This window comes from Anolis sagrei, chromosome 1 (assembly GCF_037176765.1).
Source record: "Anolis sagrei isolate rAnoSag1 chromosome 1, rAnoSag1.mat, whole genome shotgun sequence".
Taxonomy (NCBI): Eukaryota; Metazoa; Chordata; class Lepidosauria; order Squamata; family Dactyloidae; genus Anolis; species Anolis sagrei.
Window position 1 is genome coordinate 320221167 of NC_090021.1, and position 18226 is coordinate 320239392.

Here is an 18226-nt window from a genome sequence, read left to right on the forward strand (position 1 = left end):
AGTAGATAAACATCCATTTTAGATTCTGAAATCATTTCCTAAGAAAACAGCAATAACAGAATAGCTAGGTTTGCTTTTATTGGGGGGAAATGATTCCCTATTTTTAGTTGTTACTTTTTCCTTTCTTTTTTAACCCAGTGGGATTCTGATACCAGACATTCTGCTTGGCTGACATCCACTGGGAAAGCGATGACACCATTAAATATTTAAAGGTTTGAAAACCACAAGAACTACTGTATATAACCAGATTGGATCGACTTTTTAACTCTTTTGATTAATAATGAATAAAACCTTGGATATGTGAATTGGTTGAGTGCTAACCTGTTAACAAAAGGAGTATAAGAGATGAATGCTAACATATCTTGTAAGTTATTCCACTTAACACATTGTCCAAACAAAACACACACACACATACGCACAGAGACAGAATAATATTCCTCAATCTCATCTATTCCAGATACCATTAATGATTGATGACTACCTAATGTTTCTCTGTATCTTGATATAGATATGTATTTTGATCATCTGTCTTTCTGACACTAGTGTTTTCCCTGCCATCTCTGTCCCTTTTTTTCTTCTAAAGATGGAAACTTTAAATACTGGTTCTCTGACTTTTCATTTGAATGCCATTAAATATTTATAGACTACACTCAGGGTCAGAAAGGGGTTGTCGGACATCTAATTTCACCCTAGCAGGTGATAAGACTCTTTTCTATCTACCTGGTAGTAATGGTGATGTGTTTGAATGTTCAGTGTTACAATACATTTTTGTACTTGTAAAAGAGTATATAGAATTACCCTGTTTTTCATACCTACTGCTTAACCCTTTTTAGGCTCAATGTAGAAAACAGCTCTTATTATTTTAATGGGCAAAGAGAAAAATACTTCATTCAATTGGTAGACATGTGTTTGTTTCAACACTTCCCCTTTTATCAAACATAGTATCTTATTTATATATTTGTTCATTCATTTAACATTCTGTTTTATCCAGAGTAATATATCTGTATGTGCCTCTGTCGGGTCCACTTGTGCATGTGTGTGCACACTACATACAGTAAAGTAAAGCTAAAGGTTTTCCCCTGACATGAAGTCTAGGCGTGTCTGACTCCGGAGTGTGGTGCTCATCTCCATTTCTAAGCCGAAGAGGTGGCGTTGTCCATAGACACCTCCAAGGCCATGTGGCTGGCATGATTGCATGGAGCACCATTACCTTCCTGCCGGAACGGTACCTATTGGTCTACTCACATTTGCATGTTTTCGAACTGCTAGGTTGGCAGAAGCTAGGGCTGACAGCGGAAGCTCACATTGCTCCCCAAATTCGAACCTGTGACCTTTCTGTGAACAAGCTCAGCAGCTCAGTGCTTTAACTCACTGCACCACCGGGGGCTCCCTACTACATACAGTAAGACTCCCTTATCTGCGAGTTTGCTCTCCACTATTATTAGTTACCAGCAGTCACAATTACTAAGAAAATGAAAGTGTTTGTGGTCCTCCAGTACAATTCAGTGGTATGTTTTTGCTGGAAGTTTTCCTCCTGCCTTTTGCTTGCCATGCAAGCATCCACTGAGGAAACAGCAATGCCGGCAGGACTGAAGGTTGCAGGTTCAAATCCGGGGAGAGTGCGGATGAGCTCCCTCTATGAGCTCCAGCTCCTCGTGTGGGGACATGAGAGAAGCCTCCCACAAGGATGATAAAACATCAAAACATCCAGGCATCCCCTGGGCAACGTCCTTGCAGATGGCCAATTCTTTCACACCAGAAGCAAATTGCAGTTTCTCAAGTGGCTCCTGACACGACAATTTTTATTTATTTTTTTAGAAAAGTTGGGTTCTCCTGCCATTTATAAGAAGGAAGTGGGCAAGATATTGGACTCCTTTTGGCAATGTGAAGCATTGTTTCCAAGCACCCTGTGATAGTGGCCCAAGCTGAAGTAGACAACCATTGTCCTAAAAATAATAAATAGAGTGCAATACTATCCATGGATGCAGGCATCTGTAGGGCATCTTGGAACATATCCCTTTCAGAAAAAAGGGTCTTACTCTATATGTAATGCTATACTGTTGACCATGAACCAGTATGTTCTAATGGTTTGAGTGTTGGACTAGAACATCAGGGAACTGTTCTAATGGATTTTAGCTGTGGATTTTTTAACGCTGCTTTTGCTTAATTCTATTTTAATGTTTGCATTTTTGTATATTTTTAATTGTATATTAATATTTTTATGTCAAGCCACTTTGAGTCCCCTTTGGGGAGATAAAGCAGGGTATAAATAAATATTGTAACAACAAAAGCAGCAGCAGCAGCAACAACAACAACAACATTAATACCAGGAATGATTCTAGAGTGGATCATTAAACAGTCAATAAACACTTAGAAAGGAATGCCATGCTCACGAAAAAGTCTCTCTCTCTCTGGGTGCTTCTACATCATCTCAAGATGTGACTGGTACTGGCACAAGAAATGCCAGTTTCAAGCCCCACTGTGGCTGGCTACACAGAGGTGTAAAAACTGGCCACATTGGCATGGGACTGGTGATACAGCCCACCTGTGCTGACACTGGTTTGGCATGCTGGGTGTGACCAGTGCCTCCCTTCCATCCCTGACACACACACACACACACCCCTCAAATTCCTAGAAAACTTCCTTACTCTTCCTGGTGGGTGTCCATTTCTTTGTTTTGCCTCACTGATGATGCAACAGAGTTTTGAAGCAGGAAGCCTCCTCCCCTGTCCAAAGCTTGGTTGTAATTTTGCAGTTCCAGCTTTGAAAAGAAAGAGAAAGGACATACATGGCTAAAATATGTATAAACAGAAAACAGACAGCTTTGGAATAGTGTGGAGAGCAGGCACAGGAGGATAAAGGAAGAGGAGAATTCTGCCCCATGCAGGAACAGAAGCAGAATGGACTCATTGCACCAAGTTAGGTGAGAAGAACATTTTCAGATTAGGAGCTATTGATTGGTTTTACCCGTCAATGGCAAGAGACTGGATAGTCACAGAAAGGAGCAGACGAGCAATAGGATTTGCAGTTTTGTTCAGCAATGCTGTTTGCTTGCCTCATGTGATAAAGTCCATGCTTTCTCTTATATTTTAGGAAATCTGAACTGGCCAAATCTGAATTCACTTTTATAGCCCCATGCAGTAAAAAGAGCAAAATGGTGGGCTTCCTGAGTGGCTGCATTTCTTCTGAAAGCATATGATAGCCAGAAAAGCTTTTGATCTACAGCACTGAGTTTCTTGCTAATGTGGGGAAAGCAGAGCATATTTTTTTTGGTCACAGAGGATCCCAGTATGGGTCAGGGATAGAGGGGCCAGTTGTACCACAACAAAGTAATTTTCCCAAGCTCTGGGCCTGCCCAGGCCTGCCACAAAGCATCTGAAAAATCCCCAGTCTATTTGAAGATTCAGACTACACTTCCCTCTACTTTTCTTTTTGTCAGAATGTCTCAAGAACTGGCCTTCCCTGTTACACTATCTTCAAACTGTCATTAAAAGGGGAGGGATGGAAATGGAGGGGGGAGAGCATATCAGCATTTGTTTTCTTTTCCATCTGGGATTATGTGACAAAATGATCTCCTGCCTCTAATCAATTATTTTTCTTTCCCTATCTTTTGCATTTTCCTGCAGAACCATTTGCAAGTATAAGCGAGAGATGCTTCAGAGATAATCTGGTGATTATTACAAATTCAACCTCAGACGCTGCAGGCATTAAAAGATGAAAATTGCCTAAAGTCCACTGTTGTACAACAAATCCATACCTCTGGACTCCTGTCCTGAGGTGAAAATGCAAACTGGAGAGATATTTAGAATCATTTTGACAGTTCATAAAATTAAGCAGGGATTAGGGAGCCCTTTTTTAAAAAAAAAAACTGATTGCCATAGGGCCCACACAATGTTAATCACATCTCTTTGCAACAGGTAATACCACAATGCACCCATTTGGAAGAAAAGAAAGTAATATATCTAAACTTGCCATATACAACAATGATAAAGCTGATTTTACAGGAAAGCTTTTTAAATATCCGAATAGTTTATGAAAGATGCCCACACACCATACACACACACACACATACACATTGGTGTATAGTGACACATTTGCTACAAAAGGAATGCTGTGACTAGGAATTGGTAAAGCTGACAGATTTCACTTTCTCCCACACTTTTTAAAAATCTTAAATGTTTTTAATGTTTTGATGCTGAAAGTTGTAAATTCTGGTAAATTTTGAACCATCATCTCTGGCCAATGTCAAGTGTCACAGGCCACCAGGGAGATTATTCCAATTTATTTCTGCCACAGATACCTGCTGAATACAGGCCAATGCCCAGATGGTCCAGCCCATCCTCACACTGGCCTGTCCCCTTGTCCCCAAATCCCCACCACACAACCCTTGCTGAACATGGAACATATGGGTGCCTGCTTGTCACCTGTTTTGTCTGCTGATGTCAGAATGGGTAGAGTGATCCCCTCTTTATGATGCATGCATAGGTGCCATACTGTCCTGAGTGGATGCAATTGTGAGAGCCAAGAACTTGCAAGGATCTCCATGGCTGGCAGGGATCGACAGTGGAGACATATTTTTTTTTGTCGTGTCAGTAGTGACTTGAGAAACTGCAAGTCATCAGAAGTGACTGAGTGGAGGCATGAAGATCAGCCATTCATTTCCCCTGTATTGTTCAATGCAGAGAAAAAACAATGCATGGTGTCTGTCTGGAAAGAGGATAAGGTAGCAATGGACCCAATCCAGCTATCCAGAGGGCCTTCTTGGTGATGGCTTTTGAATGCCCTCGCCAGAGAGATAAGACAAACCCTGTTACTATCCTCCTTCCGCAGGGACCTGAAAACCTGGTGGTTCCAGCAAGCCTTTGAAAATGATTAGCCCCAGGCCCTACCCTGACCATCAGCTAAGACCATTCTCTGCTCTGCACTTTATCCAATTCCCTGACTCTATGCTACTTTGTTGCACTAGCCATAGTTGACTAGGTCCATTTTGAAATTCTGGCCATTGGTATTTCAAATCTTGTCTGATAGAATAATACTGGAATAATACTGGAACTGGCTTTTAAATGTTTGTGATTGTTTTAATAGTATTATGTTTATATGTTTTAATTGTCATTTTGTATGATCTTGTGTTGGTAACTGAGTGCTTTGCCCTATGTTGGAAACCACCCTGAGTCCCCTCAGGGAGACAGAGCGGTATACAAATATTTTATTTTATTTTATTTATTATTATCCAGAGTCCACAAAGACATAGTTCCTCAAAGTTTCCTGATAACAGGGTATCTCTCAATTTGACCTTAAATTTTTTATGTATGATACATTCAGCATACAAAGTAAACAGAGAGACCAGTCATGGGCAAACTCCAGCTCTCCAGGTGTTTTTGACTTCAATTCCCAGAAATTCCAGCCATCTTACCAGCTGTTAGGAATTGTGGAAGTTGAAGTCCAAAACACCTGGAGGGACAAAGTTGGCTCATACGTGAGATAGAGTGATAAAATGCAATTTTGCTTAGCCCTATCACCAATTGGAAATCATCCCATTTCTTCATACTCTGTCTTAGAAGTAGCCACCTGTCCTGATTACAAGTTATTTATCAGGATTATCAAATGTTGTGGAACATGCTTTTCTTTAAGGGTGATCCACCTGTGCAGGGCTGTCAGTTGTGGAGTGATTTGGAGATCTCTCATTTATGGAGTCACAATAAATTGAAGTTGACTTGACAGCAGTTGACAACAACAGAAGCCAGTTTTGTATAATGGGGTTGCAGTAAAATTGACTATTTAGAGCTATTTCACTTTGGCCCCTTCTACACTGCAATATAAAGTTCAAATTATTTTCTTTGAAGGGAGACCCTGGTGGCACAGTGGGTTAAACTGTTAAGCTGCTGAACTTGCTGACTGAAAGGTTGCAGGTTTGAATCCAGGGAGCGGCATGAGCTCCCGCTGTTAGCTCCAGCTTTTGCCAACCTAACATTTTGAAAACATGCAAATGTGAGTAGATCAATAGGTACTGCTCCGATGGGAAGGTAATGGCACTCCATCCAGTCATGCCAGCCTCATGACCTTGGAGGGTTCTACAGACAATGCTGGCTCTTTGGTTTAGAAATGGAGATGAGCACCAACCCCCAAAGTTGGACACGACTGGACTTAATGTCAGGGGAAAACCTTTACCTTTACTATTTTCTTTGAAATACATTATATGGCAGTGTAGTTCAAAGCAGATAATATGGATTATCTGTTTTGATAATCTGGATTATATAGCAGTGTAGAAATGGCTCCAGATGAATGACAACCTATTCAACTTTCTGCCCAACTCATTTGTTGTCCATTACTGTTATTTCAAATTGCTGAAAAGATATATTCACTGAAATTATTGTTTTTTCTCAGGGCAATTTTCTATCACCTCCAAATTATCGCCTGCCACCTCCCCAGTGGAAAAATCAGACGTTGCTGAAAATCCACCTTGTAGCATTCATCTATTTGCTTTGAATACCTTCATCCTCAATACTGTGAATCTGCAAGTAGATGAGGGGATGTTGAAATACATACCTAATTCCATTCCCACACTTTCAACATATGAATATCTGAGCAAGTTTGGGCCAGAAAAAGAAAAAATGAACAGAAAATGTGTTGCTCAAAAAAAAAATCCCTTAAGTTGCAAGCCATATAAATCATCATATAGTTAAATCTACAGATTCAGAAAGTAGACTATTCTTCCATTTCCATTAATACAGGGAAATTATAAAGAGCTACTGCTATGAATGTCGGCATGACAAGTTTCATCTGGGAGCTTTTTCCATTTTAATTGTCAATGACAATAATATATCCAGCATCAGTCTTAGGGCTTTAAGGAAATCCATCTGTGCTATGAATAATTATTATTGCTGTGCAATTAGTAAAACATTAATCAAATAGTTCAAAAAGCGCAAATAATATAGGAGAAATGTGAATTTATCTTTCTGGACCATTTCTAAAAGCCTGCTCAATTCACCAATTAACAATTCACTCATGTGGTCATTATCCCAGGCCTTGGGGAGTGTTCCTCTACACTGAAACTACTGTTGGCATGTGATGGAGACAAAACAGCCACAGGATGAAGTCTTCGATCCAGCAGGCTATTCCAGGATCATTGTGGCTGCCGTATGAATATGATGACAGTGGAAATCACAGGTAGGCTTTTTCCATTTCCTCTTCTACTTGAAAATGTGGACTTTGCATTCAAGGCATAGCAATGTACTTTAATGAGACTGCTGTCTTTAATTGTTCTGGAACTTGGCATTGCATCAAATCTATGGGGAGGAACATAAAGTTCTAGGGTGCTACAGAGAAGAATGGATTGAGGCAAATACAGTAGGGAAGGCTCACCACATTTTGAAATAAGTATACAGGGGAAGTCCATCTAAAAAGGGCTTTCTCTGAGATCCTCTTAAACATATTCTGCTTCTGGACAGCATTAATGGAGTATGTTTGAAGGGTTGTCTGAGGTCCCTTTTGGTGCAGCTTTTGACCCACAATACTCCGTATATCTTCAAGTCCTAAGGAAAGGATAGTTGAATTCCCAGATCTCTAGCAACTGGAAGCCACCACTTTATTTTCTTATGTTTCTACTTCAGTTCCAAAAATTCTCTTGTCAGCATGACTCCCATTCACATTGTCTCAGAGATGCTGGGAACTGCAGTCCAAAAGAGTAACATTTCCAGGTCCTGATTCTCCCTGAAGCCATTTGCCATCATATTATACCCCTCGTGAACACTTGTAACTTTTGGCCCAGTTGAACAAAATTTTCCCTTATCATTTCACATTGTCCCCCTTGCCACTTAACAATCTCATGTTTTAGTTGATTAATTTTCTGATTCAATTGATGGAGTATTGTTGCCCTAATGATTACATCATAGCCTCTATCTATCTATCTATCTATCTATCTATCTATCTATCTGAAAACCTATCCAGGCCACCAGTGTCTTCAGCCGTAGGACTGGCTGGATGAAAGAGAAGCTCTGATACCAACAGGATGCAGTGGGTGCTCAGTGTATAAACCAGATTGATGCACTAGGCTGACACAGGTGGGGTATATCGAAAATAAACTGTCCAATCATTCTGGACATAACAGCTTACTAGCATTAGATGATATACTGTATGGCTCGTAGTGGCAACTCAAAGGCAGTCAATCAAACTACCAGGAGCAGGAGCTGTAGAAATAAGGAAGTGAGTGAGATGAGGCAGAGAACAAAAGCTGCTCTTTGTAGATAGTTACCTCACACTCATCTCTCTCTCTCTCTCCTCACACCCTGCCATTTAATTTATGTTCTTGTCATTATGACTTTTATGAAACTGCCTTACTTCCATCTGGGCAGTAGGTTTATAGAGCAATTAATAGGACAATCAAAAAGGTCTCTGTCGATAATAGCAAGAGTTAGCCATCCCTGAGCTGAGAGGTGACAAAAGAAGATGTTGTTGGTTTTTGTACAGCTGAGAGGTGACAAAAGAGAAGGAATCTTACTTTTCTTAAGAAAGATTCAAAGTCTATGAATAATTAATTGATCCCTTCCAACAGTATATTAACTCTATTAATAATATAATAATTGATGTAGAAAAAGTTAAAGACTAAAAGATATGGAATGGTCCCGGGTAAAATTTTCAAATTAAAGGTAGAAGTTTCCTGGTTACTGACATAACCACATGTAGGCACAATCCATAATCCAATGTTTTCCATGGATACTAATCTTTATTTATTTCATTCATAGACATGAATGAAAATTTCTTTTTCTAGTTGAGAAGATTAGAATTTTTAGTCTTGAGAAGAAATAGTTAAGAGGTGATATGATAGCCAATGTTTAAACATTTGAAAAGATGTTATATGAAAGATAGAGGAAACTTGTTTTATGCTATTCCAGAGACTAGGACATGGAGAGGTGGATTCAGACTACAGGGAAAGAGATTTCACCCAAACATTAGGAAGAACTTACTGATGGCAAAAGTTATTTTCCTGGGAATCAGTTGCATTAAGATCACTACTGACCAAAAGGTCATGAGTTCGATGCTAGCCCAGGTCGGAGTGAACTTCCGACCAATTTGTGTAGCTTTTTGTTGACCTTTGCAACCCGAAAGACCATTGCATCTGTCAAGTAGGAAATTTAGGTACTGCTTATGCAGGGAGGCTAATTTGACTAAATTTACTACATCATAAAAATCTTCAGCAAGCATGCAAAGAATGAGAAGGTACTTCATCAGAGTCACAAATGGACAGTGGAGCAACAGCTCCTCTGGTGGCCAGAGTCCCCTCATGAAAAAGGTGGGATCTTAAATAGCCTCTGTGTGTCTGTCTATATATGTTGTGTGTCTATGGCATTGAATGTTTGCCATGTATATGTACATTGTAATCTGCCCTGGGTCCCCTGAGGAGTGAGAAATGCAGAATGTAAATACTGTAAATAAATAAATAAAAATAAATAATTTGATAGTGGAATATGTTTTCTTGTAGTGTTGAATGGGGATCTGATCCACTGTCCAGACTGATGCAAAGCCTAAGTGAATTCCAGAATTTCCAGTGAATTTCAGAATATCCCCCCAATTTATCCCAAAGCAGGACAAAGTGGGATTAAGGCAAGAAAGTCTGAGTTACTCATTGAAAATCAGCATATACTGTGGTAACTGCCCGATCTGGATTCAAGTAGAGCCCATTTTTCTTCTTTTAATTCTGTGAAAGGTTATGCTACAAACTTTGTTCTTTTAGTTAGTCTCAGTCTAAAGCATTATAAAATCCACTTGCAAACTAAAGATGTTTGATTTTGGAGAAGTTGCCAAGAAATTTGAAGTTCCAGTGTCATTGGTAAACTGATGAACCCCAATTCTTTGCCCCTTTTTCATCGAAATGTAAGGAGGCTGTATTCGTTCTAAACTGGAGCTTGAGGTAAATAATGTGTTGGATAAGGGCAAATATATTTAAGTTTAATCCAGACAATATAGAAATGCCCTTTTTCTTCCTTCCTCCATACTTCACAGAAACATCTGTTAGTGAACACTTTGACCGTCTTGGTGGCTGTTCTTAACCTTTGGGACTCCCTCCCTAAAGAAATGAGATTAAGGGCAAATCAAGACAGGGAAAAAGTCTGTACTGACCTGGGTTCTCTCCCCATACCAGCCCGAAAGCCTGCACTTTTGGCACAAGGTGTCCAGATGTGCTCCTAGAACCTTCTTGGAGAACACTCAGATACCCAAACTCCCTCCCTAAAACCCCTTAAAAACCCTTTAAAAAGAAAAGTAACTTATGTAGATGGCATTTTCCTCCCCCCCCCCCCTTTTCCTGGCATGTCAGCAGGAAAATGCCAGCCCGGCAAGTTATTTTACATTTTAAAGGGTTTTTTTTATGGGGGGAGTGGGGAAGGGGTTGGTGTCCTCGCAGGTGCCCTGCCTGGAAAACGCAAGATAGCTACCTGGACTGCTCCCTCAGAAGTCAGGGAATTCTGTGGGGGCAGTTCAGACAGCTGCCATAGTGGGGTTGACCTGCACCTTTCAAGAAGAAGTGGTTCAACCCACTATCAAATTAATTTGCTACAAAGCAAGGTTTTCCTGCTTTGTGGTAAATGAATTTGTTTTTGCATGGGACATTGTTTGGATACCTCACTTGAAAATGCGGGAGCTCCTGCATTTAAAGGGCTGTCTGGATGTGCCCTTGGTTTCTCCTTTTTATCCTTCCATAGGTAAATCAAACTTTAGCAGGAAAAGAATTTTCATTGTGTTTATACTGCTTTGTTTTCTGCCTTTTTAAGGGATATAACTCAAATTATTCTTGATTCTCTAAGTAGTTTGCTTATATTTTAGTTATAATATTGTGTATAATTTAGTAAATGGTGTTCTTACATGTATCTATTTCATTTTTTGCAAAAACTTGAATTCCAGTTTTTGGAAAAGATGAACTATAAATATGATAGCAAAAAATTAAGATAACAAGAACAAAGCTGAAAAAGACAACCCACAAAAACTACTATCCAAACAAAATTTCATAAGAATTATTATGCCTTCTCAATCCCTACCATACCCTCATCCTTTTCTCTCTAACTTACAGAATAACCATGGCCAGAGTTTATAGATGATACTGTTTTGACCCATAGTTCCCAGAATTCCCTTGTACGCATAGACACTGACTGGGAAATTCCCAAAACTGCAGTTTTAAAAAGAGAGCAATTTTCAGAGTTCCAACCCTGAATCAGTTAGAGACTCTAATCTTAACTTACCTTGCAGGTTGCGTGAAGAGGAACGAGAGGAACATGTGCCCTTGGAAGGGAATACAAGGTATAAATGTTGTCATGAATCAATCAATCCCTTTCTGATGCTCTGCCAAAGCTATGCAGTTCATTTTACCCATCTTCACAGGTTTGAGGAACATGGCAAGCCCTTAATAAAATATACCTGTCAAAATGAGTTGTTTTTTCCCCAATTTGTACAATGACTGGCTGAAGTTCTGTTGGTGTCTTGCATATGCTTTACTTCTATGAAAGCAGTGAGACATTTTGGTAGAATGCAGAACATCGCAATTCACTTCAAGATTGAGAAAATGGACTTACAGAAGTGATGCCTCTGAGCAGGCCAATGTGCATGTGCAGATGCATATTTCCTTTTTGCATTTAAGTGCACATCCTGAGTGTGCATTTGGTAGCACACTGTTGCCATTAAACTATGGTGGGATGTCACAAAAGGTAGACCAGTAGTACTACACAGAAAAAAGAAAAGATCTTCCATTTTATGAGCTGAAGGGCAAATTACCAATATGGCTATTCATAAATAAAAGCCCTCTTCAATCATTCAGTCAGGAAACATTTTCCTCTTTTATCTTTCCACCCTCATCGCCTTCCACAGGCCTTCATTTTTCCATGTTTCACATGCCCTTTCAGTGTGCTATTTTTTCTTGCCCAGTTCCATGGTGTGTGCTTTCCCCACTGTTCCCAATTTCCCATGCTCTACTGGCTTGGATTTGAGTGGCAGCTCAGAATCTGTAAGCAGGTGTTGTGGAAGTGAAGCGTGCGATTCAGCCAGTACATTAGGTAAAGTAACATTCCCTTGGGAATGCTAATGCTTACAACTGCATCAGCCCCAACTGTTCCTCGGAGAAGAGCAAAGGGACGGTCCTGACCCACTCTGACCAGATGTTTTGGAAGCCTGCCCATTCTTAGCAGACATAATTGCTGTTAATTTATCAAAAGTGTAATAAGTATCAAGGAAACAGATTGCTTTGGAAGTAAGCAAGCACTTAAAGAGGAAAGGTTGCTAGTACATAACACAGACTTCTTGATATGCATCTAGGAGTACTTTGCTACCTTAGTTAACATAGCTAACATGCAAGAGGAAATCTGTTTAAGAAAGAAAAAGTCTGGAGCAATATTTTTTTTTTTTGCTCACTGCTAATTATTTCTTGGCCAGACTGTTTTGTTATAGGCATATTGGTTGAATCAGTACCTGCAGTGTCACTTACTCGTATCCAAAAATATACTCTCTCTAGGCATTTTCTAGGTTCTTCAGCATGATTCTATGATATTCTTCTATTGGAGCTTAACCATGAAATTGCAATGGAGGACTTTGAAATGCAATAGAGTGTTATCTCTAGGCATTTTCTAAGTGCTCTAGTGCAATGCTCTTGCATACACCTATGAGATGTTGACTATCAAATTGTTCTAGAGGACTTAAAAGTGCTAGAAGTAATCTCTGTACATTTTTAGGCCCTTCAACATGATTTTATGGTATGTTTCCATACTGGTGGTTAATTTCAATAGGTTTTGCTATTGTCCACATTTTTGAATTTCCATACTAAGTCCAAGAATGTATTCCTGATGGATATAGTGTTCATACTGTATATTGCTGAATTATGAACACAAGAAAGAAGACAAATTCCAAAATAAAAAGCCAAGTTACTTTGCGACATGTGGTGGGAATCTAAGGAATTAATTACAAACACACTGGATTTCAAAATGTAGTAATTCATATCTGATTATTACAGCTGTAAAAAATACTTATAATGTTTCTTGTCCTTGGTGAAAAGGTGTATATCAATGTATGAAAGCCTTTTCTTGAAAAAAAATGATAAACTACTAAGATTTTGAGACTTTGGGCAAGAAAGAAACCATTTCTGCAAAAGTATGTTTTTTAATAGAAAACCTTTGTTTTTGTGCAAAATCATAACCATTTTGTGCAAAAATGTTGACTAACACCTCCACCCCTAGAACTGTTTTTCCCAAGAAATGATGTTTTGGGAAAAAAAATCGCCCGGCTGCATGAATTATTGAAAAGTACATTAAAAACTCTTGTAATTCCACCCAGTGGGGGAAACACATTTGGAAGTATTCATTCTTGCTTGTAAGTATAAATATACAAAATTGGGGGAAATGAACTTAATTCTTAATCATTTTGAAACATGTGTAAACATGTGTGTTTAGTTACCCTGCACTGGAAAAACGGTAAGATCCCTTTATCTGTGAGTTATATGTTCCTGGCAATTACCTTAAACATGACCGCAGTTACTTTAAACATGCAAATATGACCAAACACCATTCAATTGGCTTGTGCCTAACATAAAGTTGCATTGGAGGACTTAGGCCCCATCTACGCAAACACTAAACACTATAATATGGCTTAAAGATAACTTGAATCACCGTGGCCACAAAATGCACACAGCTAATCTGCTTTGCAGCATGAGTTTAAGGGCATACGGCGCATTAAAAGAAGCTCCAAGAAAGTATGAGTTCAGTCAAATAACATGTTGCAGCAGATTTCAGTGTATCCCATATCCAGGGTAAAATCGGTACCACAAAATCTGGAGCATATTTTAAATACCTGCTCCTGCTGAAGCGTATTATAGATACCAGAATGAGGGCTGTCAAAATGTGTCTCAAGGGCATGGTTGGGCAGCAGGGGGATAAGTGCCCTCCTGGGAGGAGAAATTGATTATTTCCACTCCTACCTGTCATTTCCCCACCCCACCCCTTTCTAAAATTCCATGTGCCCCCAGAGCGCTGGTGTGTATCTCTGCAGGAAATGGGAGGAAAACAAAGAACAGTTTGAGGCTATGTTCCATGCTTAATGTAATTATCTTCCTAGCCTAATCTTCCCAACAATGAAATCAGTTCCTCCCAAACCAGTTCCAAGTTGCATTATAATGTCAGTGTAAATGTGCCCTTGGATGTTCCTAGAAATATCCAGTCTAGGAATTTAATATATCCTCCAGTTCAACTCTATGATAACTTATGGGGAAAACATACCATTGAATTGCCTGGAGGACCTAGTAAATTTCTAAAGAGGCCATTTTCCCTGGGCAAAACTGTGAGCATCAGTTCTGAAGTTATGGGGGTCTCACTGTAACCTTTTTAAAAAGTAGGGCAAAGTTCAGCTCAGCACCAAACTAGTCTGAATTTAGCATGGTCCACTTTCACTGGTCACCTCTCAGATCCTTCCCATAGGTCCAATTCCATGCACATAGCAATGAATTGTCAATAACATACTTGACTATACATATATCATTGCTCACTTGGTTTGGATTTCTTTGGAAGGAGGTCACTTAAGGGTTCTTGACATTTTATGATGTTTGAGTTCATTTACAGTTATATATGTTGAGCTTATTTCAAGCATTTATATCCCACTCTTTAGCCAAGAAGGCTCCCAGAGCAGCTTACAAATTGTTGATTTGACAGTTCCCTGCCCTCAGGCTTACAATTTAAATAAGTCATGAAACATAAGGAAAAGTGAATGGCAGTGGGGAGGGGGTTACAATCAGCAGCTGTTGACTGCTCTTGTTTCCTTAGTGGCTGAAGTAGTGGCAGTTGGGATGGAAGACAAGCCTTTCATCAGCTTCTGGGTTCAGTATGATGGAGCCATGCCTGGATGCTCTTCTCTCCCTTGGAGAGCAAAGCTGTGGAAGTTGGGATGGAGAGCAGCCCTTTCATCAGTGATTGCCTCTTCTTCTTTTCCTCCTAGGCCAGTTGGTTTAGAGTTAAGGAGGAGGCAAGAAGCTGTGACACTGCAACAGGAAACTCCTTTCATTTAAGGTGGATAGTTTTTCTTTACTAAAGAAGAGAGAAGATATCACCAAAAGAAAGAGGACAAAGAGGACAGTAATAAGATTTCAAAAAGCCATAAAAATAAAACCACAAAAGAAATTCTGGGGCTAGGCACAGAGGAAACAAAGTTATACATATAGAAAATAAAGGAAGAAATATCAAATTCTAGGCTCCATCAACAGAAGAATAGTGTCCAGACTGAGTGAAGCATTAGTGTCATTCTATTCTGCTTTGGTCAAGCCTCACCTAAAATACTGTATTCAGTCCAAGATGGAAATTGACAAGGTGGGGCATGTCTGGAGAAGATCTATCAAAATGATCAATGGTGCAGAAACTGTAAAGAACAACTTAGGTTATCCGAGTATGTTTAACTTGGGACAGAGATAACAAAGAGGTGGCATGTTTATCCTTATTATGTTCCCCCAAGTCATTTCTAACTATAAGGTTTTCTTGGCGGGACTTGTTCTGATATGATTTGCCTTTTACCTTCTTTTGACTAGGAAAAAATGTGACTAAGTGGACTTGCATAAGCAAGCAGGGATTCAAACCTTGGTCTCTCTGTAGCTTGGTTCAACATTCATAACCACTAGATTGCTGTAAATTTTCGGGCTGTATGGCCATGTTCCAGAAGCATTCTCTCTTGACATTTTGCCTTCATCTATGACAGGCATTCTCAGAGGTTGTGAGCTCTGAGGATAACCACTACACCAAGCCAACTCCTACATGATCTTAAAATATATGAAAAGAATTTACTGTATAGCAGATTGAGCAAACTTGTTTTTTTGCTGCTCCAGAGGCTAGGTTTCAGATGATGGTGGCTCTCTTATTTTTTAGGTCTTTAAACAGAGGTTGGACAGGTTTCTTTTAGGGGTGTTTTAGCTGTGTCCTCCTGCATAGGAAGGACAAGATGGCTCTTGCAGTCCTTTCTAGTTCACAGATTCCATTGTTCTCTTCTATGATTCTATGAAATCCTACTCTTTATTCTTCTAGACTGAAAGGCAAAATAGAAATGATTTTAGAAATAAAAAGATATACATTTGTATTCAGGAATAATGGAATGCAGAATGTAATGTATCAGTAGAACAATAAAAGGACAGAGTGAAGGGCACCCTCTCATTTTTGTCAGTGCCTTTGGCAATGATGTGAGCAATGAGGCCTATACAGCAGAAGACACTCCCAAAGAAACAGAGATTCTGAGATCTTTTAGTGCTTGAATAACAACCATTGACTTGAATTGAGCCTAGTGAATGCCTAAATGACCATTGTTATTTAGAAGAAATACTTTCCATAATATAAATACTTCATTTCCTTGTTTTTAAATGTCTGTTGCTCACACATGGGCACACTCTTTCACACACACACATGTCCATAGGAACACTCACTATTCAGTCCTGTTTTAAAGGAATCAGGGCAGCTTGCCAATTTTTCTAACTCAAATAGAAGTGTTTGTTCTCATTATCATTTCAAAGCATTGGGATGACTGTCAACTGATGTTCAGTTGAGATCCACAGGGTTCCTGCCAGTAGAACATAGACATGGTTGGCCCAAAACATTTTTTTTTCAGAATCAAGCAGCTGCATTACACAATCTAGGAGGTAAACCACTTGGGATGGTATGTGAAATGTTTTAATTTGTGCTATTTTTATTACACTAAAATATCAGGCATGGAGGGCCCATAGTCAGAACTGACATTTCAAACTGACTGGACCACTCTTTTTCTGGTCAAAAGAAAGGGTGAATCATTTCTCCTACTGGAATTGTTTACCTGATCATCTGATTTTTCCTTATCTTATTTCTTTTAAATGTTAATAAAAACTTTCTCATTTTTCAAAACTTTTCAAATTTTAGTTTAATATTATTTTATAATCATATATTTTGGTTATATGTATTTGCCATATTACTTTTGTATTTTTACCTAGATAAGTTGTTTTACAATTACATTGTATAAATTTATATTTGTATTTCCCCTTCTATGTGTGTTTGTTGTATATGTGTAGTTAAAATGCATGCCTTTGAGAGGCTGTTGTTATTTATTTATTCATTTGGTCATTTCTGACTCTTTGTGACCTCATGGACCAGCCCACGCCAGCGCTCCCTGTCAGCTGTTGCCTCCCCCAGCTCCTTCAAGGTCAAGCCACTCACTTCAAGGATAACATTCATCTATCTTGCCCTTGGTTGGCCCCTCTTCCTTTTTCCTTCCATTTTCCCCAACATCAGGCATGTAGCCGGGGGGGGGGGGGGGGGGCTTGAGGGGCTTCAGCCCCCCCCCCCCCCCCCCGAAATTCTCATGGTGGTTTGAGAAAAGGCCTTACTGGTGCATTATGTAAACTGTTATGTTTATTCATATCATGATCTGATCACCCTACTCAATATATCCCATATGCATGGGGGTATTGGGGTAATGATACAAAAGGTTTGCTAGGGTAGACCCTCTTTCACTCAGACTCAGCCCCCCCCCCCCCCCCGAATTGAAATCCTGGCTACGGGCCTGCCCAGCATCCTTGTCTTCTCCACGCTATCCTGTCTTCTTATTATGTTGCTAAAGTACTTCAACTTTGCCTGTAATTTCCTTCCCTCCAGTGAGCAGTTGGGCATTATTTCCTGGAATATCGACAGGTTTGATCTTCTTACGGTTCAAGGCATTCTCAGAATTTTCCTTCAACACCACAGTTCAAATGCATCTATCTTTCTTTGCCCAGCCTTCCTTAGTGTCCTGCTCTTGCATCCATAGGGATGGATTGCCATTACCTTCCCCAGGGATCATGTTTAGTTTGACCTCTCTGCCATGACTTTTCTATCTTGGGTGTCCCTTCACAATTCCACATCAATTTGGCATCATTCACTCCTGAAAGATTTGTGAAGATTAAATTTGAAAAATATTTTGAATAAGTACATATAAATGGTATCTATATATATTTTCAAAAGACTAATTAAAAAAGCCAAAACTCTGAAAAATAAAAAAAAATGGCATTGAGGGGCTCAAGCTTCAGCACCGTGACAAAGTAACGATCCTTTGCTGAAGGCCTTTAAGAAGACTGGCTATTTTTTTGTTCTTTTTCTTAAAAATCACCATGTGCACTGGTGATGCAGTGCAAATAGGAATAACAACAAAGTTTGCATTCTTTAAGACTTATAAGTGGCTATTTGTCAAATTTTGAAAGGCACTTCTGGCTACTTCTCTTTTT

At 39.4% G+C, this 18226-nt stretch overlaps 1 long non-coding RNA gene across 1 annotated transcript; it reads left to right on the top strand.

Moving 5' to 3' along the window:
- Nucleotides 1–7029: 7029 nt before the first annotated feature.
- On the top strand, nt 7030–15694 carry LOC132761811 (uncharacterized). The gene is made up of 3 exons (XR_009629985.2): nt 7030–7167; nt 11239–11289; nt 14959–15694. It is a non-coding gene; the product is annotated as an uncharacterized lncRNA (long non-coding RNA).
- The last annotated feature ends 2532 nt before the right edge of the window (nt 15695–18226 follow it).